Source organism: Lactuca virosa, chromosome 5 (genome assembly GCF_052849685.1).
Source record: "Lactuca virosa cultivar CGN04683 chromosome 5, Lactuca_virosa_CGN04683_v6, whole genome shotgun sequence".
In the NCBI taxonomy this organism is placed as follows: domain Eukaryota; kingdom Viridiplantae; phylum Streptophyta; class Magnoliopsida; order Asterales; family Asteraceae; genus Lactuca; species Lactuca virosa.
The window spans coordinates 20,844,706-20,853,481 of NC_136430.1; positions in this window are offsets into that span (position 1 = coordinate 20,844,706).

The following is an 8,776-nucleotide window of genomic DNA, read 5'->3' on the forward strand; positions in this document are numbered from 1 at the left end:
AAGTAGTTTGAAAGAGTATCAGCATAAAGCTGGTGAGTTCATAAGAGTTTGTGTTTTAGAAAACTATTCTTTATTGTTTCGAAAAATACGTTATGTTTCTCCTGAAAACCTTATATTTTCTGATGTAAAGAATGTTAGGTAAAAATGATTCTTTGATGTCTTTGAAAAGTGTTTCCCAAGAAAATCCTATATTTTCTTGTGAAAGATGTTTGATTATTCATTATTTATTTATTAAACAGTTCGTTTATGAAGAGTTATTCCAGGAAAATCCTATATTTTCCTTAAGGTTGATGGTTGGTTATCTGTTTCTAGTCTGAAGTGTACAAGTATCTATCATACTTATATCGTTAGACGTAGTTTTCTTGAAAAACCCTGTTAGCTCCCTATGAGGTGTAGTAGCCTTATTACATAAATAAAACTAATAAATAAGTGGTGAACTAAATCCTAAGGGTGTTATTAATACCGTCTAATAATCGAATCGGTTATTACTTTGAGGTTGGTTCATTTGATTCATTATTACAAAAGTAAATTCCTGTTATCTGGGTTGTGGGTGTCATAACTTTACTTAAACTTGATATGGCACGTAGCGGGGCCAATATCCTTTTATGACTTTGTCACCACAGGCATGTATGCCTAACTGTAGCTACCAGTTTAGGTGCGGGATAGTCAGTCCCGTATAGACCTATACACAACAGTCACGCTCTCCCTACAAGAGATTCTGGTTACAAGTGCTAGTCCTACACTCTCGAATTTTGGTTATCTGGGTTGTGGGTGTCATAACCGTACTTAAACTTGTTATGGCACGTAGCGGGGCCAATATCCTTTTATGAATTTGTCACTACAGGCATGTATGCCTAACTGTAGCTACCAGTTTAGGTGCGGGATAGTCAGTCCCGTATAGATCTATACACAACAGTCACGCTCTCCCTACAAGAGATTCTGGTTACAAGTGCTAGTCCTACACTCTCGAATTCAGTGGGTGTGTTACCAAGGACATGTCCCCAACTTTAGACTAACAATTTACAAGTAATAATACTAAAAATCCTGTTTATAATCTGCATGATATACATTTTACTATACGTTTCACGAGTTCATTACTTTAGTTTTGAAAACTGTTTCTACGAGTTGATTTCTTAATCGTTTGGTAAAACTGTTTTCTATGTTAAAAGCATTCTAAACATGTAATTATCTTAAGCAAAATAATATAATTTGAGCACAAGTTTCCTTGTACTTTTGCTTGTATTCCCCCCTTGAAAACATGAAAGACTCAGAAAAAGCGTAGGGGTATGAACTCACAGTTTGACGTGGGATTCAAGTGTAAGTTGCTAGGAATTGCTGAGTGTCAAATAAAGCCTCGGGCACAAACGGATCCTATTTCTCATGTAGAAGAACATATATGTATTAGGTGCGGGCATAACACTATTTGTTATGGAAAGAACCACCTTAGGGACTAGGAAACACTTAAAACTAAGTGTTAGAATCACATGTGATTGAAAAGGGGAGTTCGCGACCGTAATCAGGAGTGTACGGTCAGGGGTTTACGATCCATGGGTTTACGGTTCCATGGGTTCACGGTCTAATGACCTTACGGTCATAAGGTTCACGGTCTGATGACCTTACAGTCATAGGGTTTACGGTCCATGAGTTTATGGTCATTGAAGCGTGTACGGTCTAAGGAGATACACTAGACCGTAAACATTTTTGTTCATGGAAAAGTGACGATTTCAAGGAAAAACTCGAGAATTCTAACTAGTTATAAGTATAAGAGAATGATACTTACAATTTGAAGGCAAAGAGAGGTGTTTTCGGTCCAAAACACTAAGGTGTTCTTGAGGATTATTGAAGATCTAGACAAAACGATGAAATCCTTGGATGAATCAAGAGTGAATCATGAATATAGGAAGGATTAACACCCAAAGGAAGGAATCACTTACTTTCTTGAGGGTTTTCCTTGAGTAAACTTGATGAAGGTAGAGAGAGAGTAGAGAGAGAAACCCTTTGAAGTGTGTAAAGGGTGAAATGAAGGCCATATACTCTATATATAGGGTAGAGTTCTCGGTCAAGGGTGTCCACCCGGCACCGACCGTAAACGGGTTTACGGTCTAGACGAGTTTACGACCGTAAACTCGTTCTGACCGTGAACTCGGTGATTTTCGAGGAAGTTTCAAGTTTTTCGCGTGATTCCCGGTTTATTCCGAATCATATAGAATTTTAATTATATCCCTAGTTGATTTACTTAACCCAAGAAGTTGACGGAAAATTTAATAAGATTAAATTTTATTAAGGGAGATGGGTTAAAAATAACGGGAGAATTTTCAGGTTGTCACATCATCCCGCCGTTGGAGGGAATTTCGTCCAGAAATTCAATCACAGACTAAAATTCCTGGATTTTAGAAAAAGATGAAGGTTATCACAAGTGTCTCATCGGACCGACGTTTCTCCAGGATCAGTAGATCCCTTGGGTTTCTTACAACTCTCGTATTCTCTAGTGAATTCAAATCCTTGCTGGTTGATTCAGCAGGTTATCACTGTTATATCTGCTATTCTGATATGTGAATGATGTGTAGGTTGGGGTTGTCTGGCCACGTTCATCCAACTGATAGGATGTTCTTTCGTAGTTCTGAGCAACCTTCGTCCTTGAGTTCATGGTAGGACTCATACCTGGTCCGTCTATCATTGCCTCATGTACACAAGTCGTATATAATTAAGATTAATAAGACGATCGGATGGGTGTCACTGCCCCAGGTCCACAACCAAACAAGGAACATGAGATAGGGCGGAAACACACATCCTAAGTCTGCAGGATCTTAATTATACACCACCATCGCGTGCACATTTAACATTGATAGGATAACCGTATGTGTCCTTAGCCTCTGTGCTTGAACTTGACTTGTTACGCGAGGGGTGTTTCCAAAATGGTCTGTTGAGGGTGCTTAAGGAAGGTTACAGTTGGATACCATACTCCTTGTATGAATACTTTCGAGAGTTTGAGGCGAGATGGAATTTCGGGGGTTCGCATCTAGTTTATCGTTATGAATGACGAGAGTTTTCCGATCGGACGATTTAAGACAAAAGGGTTTGGTATGACATAGATTCAGTCGGGCTAAGCAGTATGGCGATGTAGAGTTGCATGTTAAGTTCGTCCGGAAGGATCGTTTTGTTAGCACATTGGTGGCCTTAGTGAATATCTCTGGTGTTTGTTCTGTTGCTTTGAAATTAACACGTATCACTAACACGATGGTTCAGACGTTTTGAAACTATAAACTATCATGAAATGGTTCTTACTAGATCTCTCTATGGTCGTTTAGTGTACACAAACCGCGTATAATTACAACTGACTCTAGTGTATCCACTGGGCTATCGTAATTTGCTCATTAGAGTTTTAAACCTTATAAGGATTCCGCGATTTAATTCGGACGAATAAGTAATCATAATTATGAACCATTATTGGGGTTTTCAAAAACGTACCAAAACATGGCAGGGTCCTTCGAGGCTTCCTCGTTTTCTGAGGTCAGACACCTCCTGGTCCCTCATTGTTCTTCTCCGTGGGGCAGTCTCTTTTGAGATGTTCCATTTCTCCACACGTACCACACATTTGAACTATGCTAGCATCGGTAGTGGAAGTGATGTGTTGAGTCAGGGTATTTATGAAACGAGCTTCCTGGCCATCCTTAATCCTTGGACAATTTCTTTTGAAATGTCTGGGTTCGCCATAATTGTAGCAAACCTGACTCACGTCTGTGCCAAAAACCTGAGTGATTGATCGTGCCGGTACCCTGCAGACATGAATGGTGTGTCCCTTCTTGTTGCACCTAGTGCAATGCAGCACTCGGCAGACTTCACAGTGATGGTAGTTGCATTTGCTGCAGTACGAGAGGTTTCCCAAGTAGGGGGTAGTTGGTGTTAGAACAGTAGGGTTGGCTAGGGTGTTTAGTGCCCCAGTTCGTTGCCTTTCAGTAGGTCCTTGGGTTGAACAACTTCCTTTGAACTTTCGTTTCAGGATGTTAGGTTTAAGATCAAGTGTGTTTTTCCTAGTGGGCACTTTTCATTGGAATTGGTTATCACCAAGATTTCGATTGTCATTAACACTTCCACCCACATTTGTGTTGTTAGTGTTAAGAACAGCTAGGGCGGCTGCTACGGCTGCCGTGACAGTAGCTTGGAACGTAGCTGAGTCCATCTGGAGGACTGGTGTCTTACTGGTGGGTTGGTTATGTTTCTTCAGAGGCATGATCAGCTACATGTCAAGAAAAGAAGCTTGTGAGTAACAATGGTTGCCTCTGGATGCGTCCTAAGTGTTTATTTATGCATGAAAAATTTCCGTTTTTGATATTTGATTCTCAATGATTTGGACCGAAAACACCTCTCTTTGCCTTCAAATCGTAAGTATCATTCTATTATACTTATATCTAGTTAGGATTCTCGAGTTTTGCCTTGAAATCGTCACTTTTCCATGAACAAAAGTGTTTACGGTCTAGTGTATCTCCTTAGACCGTACACCCTTCAATGACCGTAAACTCATGGACCGTAAACCCTATGACCGTAAGGTCATAAGACCGTGAACCTTATGACCGTAAGGTCATTAGACCGTGAACCCATGGAACCGTAAACCCATGGACCGTAAACCCCTGATCGTACACTCCTGATTACGGCCGCAAACTCCCCTTTTCAATCACATGTGATTCTAACACTTAGTTTTAAGTGTTTCCTAGTCCCTAAGGTGGTTCTTTCCATAACAAATAGTGTTATGCCCGCACCTAATACATATATGTACTTCTACATGCTAAATAGGATCCGTTTGTGCCCGAGGCTTTATTTGACACTCAGCAATTCCTAGCAACTTACACTCGAATCCCACGTCAAACTGTGAGTTCATACCCCTACGCTTTTTCCGAGTCTTTCATGTTTTCAGGGGAGGAATACAAGCAAAAGTACAAGGAAACTTGTGCTCAAATTATATTATTTTTCTTAAGATAATTACATTTTTAGAATGCTTTTAACATAGAAAACAGTTTTACCAAACGATTAAGAAATCAACTCGTAGAAACAGTTTTCGAAACTAAAGTAATGAACTCGTGAAACGTATAGTAAAATGTATATCATGCAAATTATAAACAGGATTTTTAGTATTATTACTTGTAAATTGTTAGTCTAAAGTTGGGGACACGTCCTTGGTAACACTCCCACTGAATTCGAGAGTGTAGGACTAGCACTTGTAACCAAAATCTCTTGTAGGGAGAGCGTAACTGTTGTGTATAGATTTATACAGGACTGACTATCCCGCACCTAAACTGCTAGTTACAGTTAGGCATACATGCCTGTGGTGACAAAGTCATAAAAGGATATTGGCCCCGCTACGTGCCATATCAAGTTTAAGTACGATTATGACACCCACAACCCAGATAACAGGAATTTACTTTTGTAATAATGAATCAAATGAACCAACCTCAAAGTAATAACCGATTCGATTATTAGACGGTATTAATAACACCCTTAGGATTTAGTTCACCACTTATTTATTAGTTTTATTTATGTAATAAGGCTACTACACCTCATAGGGAGCTAACAGGGTTTTTCAAGAAAACTACGTCTAACGATATAAGTATGATAGATACTTGTACACTTCAGACTAGAAACAGATAACCAACCATCAACCTTAAGGAAAATATAGGATTTTCCTGGAATAACTCTTCATAAACGAACTGTTTAATAAATAAATAATGAATAATCAAACATCTTTCACAAGAAAATATAGGATTTTTTTGGGAAACACTTTTCAAAGACATCAAAGAATCATTTTTACCTAACATTCTTTACATCAGAAAATATAAGGTTTTCAGGAGAAACATAACGTATTTTTCGAAACAATAAAGAATAGTTTTCTAAAACACAAACTCTTATGAACTCACCAGCTTTATGCTGATACTCTTTCAAACTACTTGTATTCTCAGGAATTTCTAGACAGGTACTTCCAGGATTTTGGAGAAATCTGCGCGATAGAATCTCGTCTTTTCATTTTACTTTGATATGTATAAAACTATGTACTAAGACTATGTAAACCTTTTTCATGTATATATTCAATGTTTGGTTGTGTTTACTTTGATTTCTATGATACGATTGTTATGATACTACGCATGACGTCACCCACCTCCGAACGTTTCCGCCGTTATTTCTGACGGTTCGGGGGAGTGACATCGGCCTTCCCTGGCAGGCCATCAGTAACACGCAAAGCAGCAGGAGTGGAAGTCTGGGCGGATCCTTGGGTAAGTTGAGGACACTCGGCCTTCCGATGGCCTGTCTGGTTGTAGTGAATTCAAACAGAAAATCCCTTGGGGAAGTCCCTAGCAATATGCCCCTGTATCCCATCAAACTCTGGTGGCTTCGTGTTGCTGAACTCCCGGAACAACAACGAGTCACCTTGTAAGTCCCCAATCTGCTTTGGTATCAATCAGATCTGTTTGATTGTGCGGAATCCCAATCAAACGGATGATGCCAGATCAAATGAAGAAGAGGGAGAAGAAGAATAACTTGAATCTATGATGTATTCAAAGATATGAGTGATGCTCCATACACATTAGATTCTCTCACACACACTATTCTTCTCTCTAGTTTTCTATCTCTAGAATATGCTCTCCTTCTCTCTAGCCTTCCACTCTCACACAGTCCTCACCCTACATATATGAGATAGTTGGCCGTACACGGGTTTATGGCCGTAAACCCGTGTACGGCCGTACACACAACCGTAAACACATACATAGCCGTAAACACCGAGTTGTTTATGCTCTTAGACATAAAAATACATTTTCCTGTAAAAGCAAAGTATAAACCATATTTTAGACCCAACAATCTCCCTCTTGGTTTATAGCTTTCTTTTCTAATTGACCCAACAAGCTCCCCCTAAAAAGTAGATGTCTTTTCTTGTCAATCTTCATTGGGAGCTTGGCTTCAGCATTAATCTTCAAATTCTTCAGAACTTCAAGATGAACATGATGATTCTTCAATAATATCTTCAAAGGATATTGGCCCCGCTACGTGCCATATCAAGTTTAAGTAAAGTTATGACACCCACAACCCAGATAACAGGAATTTACTTTTGTAATAATGAATCAAATGAACCAACCTCAAAGTAATAACCGATTCGATTATTAGACGGTATTAATAACACCCTTAGGATTTAGTTCACCACTTATTTATTATTTTTATTTATGTAATAAGGCTACTACACCTCATAGGGAGCTAACAGGGTTTTTCAAGAAAACTACGTCTAACGATATAAGTATGATAGATACTTGTACACTTCAGACTAGAAACAGATAACCAACCATCAACCTTAAGGAAAATATAGGATTTTCCTGGAATAACTCTTCATAAAGGAACTGTTTAATAAATAAATAATGAATAATCAAACATCTTTCACAAGAAAATATAGGATTTTCTTGGGAAACACTTTTCAAAGACATCAAAGAATCATTTTTACCTAACATTCTTTACATCAGAAAATATAAGGTTTTCAGGAGAAACATAACGTATTTTTCAAAACAATAAATAATAGTTTTCTAAAACATAAACGCTTATGAACTCACCAGCTTTATGCTGATACTCTTTCAAACTACTTGTATTCTCAGGAATTTGTAGACAGGTACTTCCAGGATTTTGGAGAAGTCTGTGCGATAGAATCTCGTCTTTTCATTTTACTTTGATATGTAGAAAACTATGTACTAAGACTATGTAAACCTTTTTCATGTATGTATTCAATGTTTGGTAGTGTTTACTTTGATTGCTACTATACGATTGTTGTGATACTACGCATGACGTCACCCACCTCCGAACGTTTCCGCCGTTAATTCTGACGGTTCGGGGGTGTGACAGCCGAGCCTCCGAGGGCTTGTGGGAGAGCATTTCAGCTGACAGCGGAGGAAGTCCGTGCCATGCCTCATGTTGTTGCTGGTACGTATCTTCTTATCTATGTTGTTTTGAGATTTGTTTATACTTACATTGTGCTGTGTATAGGTACTTTTCTTCTGAGTTTTATACCTGCTTTAGTGTTGTTTGACTCGGGTGCGAGTCGATCTTTCATGTCCTTAGCTTTTAGTCGCCACATCAGTATGCAACGTGAGGCGTTGAGTCGACCTATGAGAGTTTCTATAGCCGATGAGCATGCGGTTTTTGCTACTGATGTATTCCGAGGGTGTGCACTAGAGATTTCCGGTGTTGAGTTCCCGATAGACATGGTACCGATCGCAATGGGTGATGTCTGTGTCATAGTGGGCATGGACTGGTTGATTCGGTTTGGAGCTGTAATCGACTGTGAGCGTCAGATGGCCACTATACGAGATCCTAGTGGGGGAGTGCTTACGGTGTATGGTGAGGGTACCAGATCTAGATCAGCTTTCTGCGCAGCCGCCAGAGCGAGACAGAGTCTACAGCAGGGATGTATGGGCTTTTTGGCGTACGTGATGGATACGCAGGTTGCTACAGAGAGGCCGAGTTCTATCTCCGAGGTTCCGATAGTGTGCGAGTACGCAAATGTTTTCCCCGAGGAGTTTCCGGGTGTGCCTCCCGAGAGGCAGATGGAGTTTCGGATTGATTTGGTTCCGGGTGCGGCGCCTATTGCTAAGGTGCCTTATCGCCTTGCGCCGCCAGAGATGAAGGAGTTATCCTCACAGTTCCAGGAGCTGTTAGGGAAGGGGTTCATTAGACCGAGTAGCTCACCGTGGGGAGCTCTGATCCTTTTTGTCAATAAAAAGGATGGTTCATACTGGATGTGCATTGATTA